A 2,905-nucleotide genomic window follows, 5' to 3' on the forward strand; every position below is an offset into this window, starting at 1 on the left:
CAGTGGGGAATTCGTCCATCTACTAGTAGAAAAGGTTACTTATTGGTATCTTTGCCTGATCAGCAAGATACCGGGTTTATGCCACAATTCTTTTCCTTTCCAAAAATTCATTGGATGTTACAAACTCTGTTCATACTTTACATGACAGAGGTTTTTAGGAAATGTATAAAGAGATATATATGTGGATATATGTATATCGGGACTTAATGAAGTATATCATAACTTTACTTCATTCAATAATACTTCAAAGATTTAATCTATTCAAATCTTGTCTTGTAGTCTCATCTATGTGATGAACTGTTGAAAGCTCATTATACTTTGAACAGTGGTAGTTCAAGTAGCTTTATAAATGATATAAGTATAGTGAAGTATTTGGTAACTTCATCCCTTGTTTTTGCTTATATCCAGTAAGTAATTATCTTACACTTGATAAAGGACTTTAGTAAGTTATCCATTTAGATACTTGCATTATTGTTTACACTATATATTATCTTGCATGCTGTAATGCTCACTCTTGCTTTATTTCTTCATCACACAACAACGGTTAGGAAAGATGGCCAGACTCAAGCAGACCCAACGTAAGAGCGTGGGAAGCGCCCCGCGCCTTCCTGTTGAGATCATAACTGCTATAGCTGTAGAGGTAGATCTATCTGTAGATCAGACCTTCTACTTTTGGGAATCAATTATGTATAATTATAACTTGTGGCAGATAATGACAATTAATTGTAAACTTATCAAGTAATCATTTTGGGTTGTAATAACTTTTAAATTATGGATTCAAAGACTTGTACTTATTTCAATTTCATCTCTGAGACTATAATGGGTTGTGGTGTGTTAGTGTGGGGTCACAACATGAGGTTATTTATTATTAATTCAGTTAAGTGATATTGTGGAAAGAAAGACCGTGACGACCCGGATCCCTGACCCCGGATCTGGGGGTGTTACAGAAATGGTATCAGAGCTAAGCGTTATAAACCTCAGAGATGATGCGACGATATAATAATAAACTCACAAAGATAATAAGAACTCTTGCCAAGTTCATGGTTGGACTACTTAAAGTAGCGCTGACAGTTAAAACCCTTACGGGAACCCTTATAAGTATCATGATAGTAACTTAGCTCGTTTAATGTGTAGGCACATGAGATAGAGGACCCTGAGATGTTCGAGCGTGAGCATGATGAGGCACTGCTAGATGTCGAGGATCAGGAGGAGCCTGAGATGGAGGAGGATGAGGAGAACCCCTCAGAGGAGTCAGAGACAGAGGTCATTGCTATTTCAGATAAGGAGGACCCGGATGAGGTCCCAGTAGCTGAGGAGCGTGTCGGAGCTATGGTAGTGTACACTGGTACCCCTTTACCCACACTCCCGGTGGTCAGAGCTCCTACCCCTCCACCACTATCTTGGATCCCCTATGATGACAGCTCAGAGACCCATACTTCCGAGCCTAGGCAGACCGAGGAGGCACCCCCAGCGGCTCCGGATTCACCACCTCTCGACCCTGCCCATAGGCAGTCTTTGTTAGCCCACAGCTATGTTCATGATGTACTGAGGACCCGAGTGGCTGTTGCTGAGGCCCGGCTGGATGAGGTCAGGAGGGAGTTGGATGCGGAGAGGGTGGGTAGGCGTACCCGAGCTTATGAGACTAGGGCTGCTATACCCCGATCCTTGAGGAGGGAGCTGACGGGGATAGAGCTCACGTCCCGAGCGAGACTCAGATCGCTCCAGGGGGACAGGCATGGTAGGATCTCCAGGCGGCAGGCCGACTATATCTTCCGTCGTGCGATGGAAAGGGTATGGGAGCTGACCCACTCCGGTGTATGATTCAGGACTGGCGATGGGATAGTCTAGTTGTCTAGTTAGTCGAGGCCTTAGTAAGAGCCAATTTTCCAGGATAGTCGACTTGTATATAGCATCCCTTTTCTGACTAGACAGATAGACTATTGTGTATCACTTTTGGGACAGATGGCTGTAGCACTGTTGTACTTTTGACCAGATCAAACTATATATTTCTCGCATTATGTATATATTTGTTTCCTTTCAGTTCAGTTCCTTAGTGACGAGATCACTGTTTTATCATTGTTATTACCGCACTTCTTATTAGAACTGTCATAATATAATAGAATTGCGAGATACATTCTCCCCATTATAGAACTGTGCAAGGCACAATGTTGTGTATGATTGTGACCTAACATGGAATTTCCCAAATATTTATCAGTATCATGCCGCCAAGAAAGATTGGAACTAGGGCGAACCCTGGATCTTGAGGACCAGGGAAGCCATAACCAGGACGGTAGGAACCAAGAACACAGTGAAGAGGAAGATGAGGATTATGTGGAACAAGATGACTCCCTGTATGAAGAGGAAGAGGAAATATATGATGTTGAGGGATTTGAGATAGAGGCTGAAGAAGGAGAAACTGAGGTTGAGCAACCAGTACCAAACCCAGGCATGGATCCCATGGGCCAGTTTATGCAACTACTAAGGCAGAACTTGGAACGTCAACCCAACCCACCCCCTCAAGGAAATAACAATGCTGTGGCAAACTCTTTCAGGGCTTTTAAGTCCCTTAAGCCCCCTGAGTTCCACGGATCAGCCAACCCAGTTGAGGCAAGGGCATGGCTGAAGGAAATGGAGAAATCCTTTGAGATTTTTGTTACGACCGGCATTTTATGTAATATTATTTGTGAATTTGGTATAATATTAAGTCAAATGAAAATATATTCAATGATTGTACGTTTGTGTGAGTGAAAATTTCTGCAGATTTTTCAAAGTAAGAGTTTATTTAATTTCTTTATTTTTGATTATAAGGAATATTCTAAGCTTTGGAAAAATCTTCTTTTAAAAGGCATTTTGATCACAAATTTTGAAAATGATTTTATAAAGTCTCTAAAAAATACAAGTTATT

Source organism: Apium graveolens, chromosome 7 (assembly GCF_009905375.1).
Source record: "Apium graveolens cultivar Ventura chromosome 7, ASM990537v1, whole genome shotgun sequence".
NCBI classification, from domain to species: Eukaryota; Viridiplantae; Streptophyta; class Magnoliopsida; order Apiales; family Apiaceae; genus Apium; species Apium graveolens.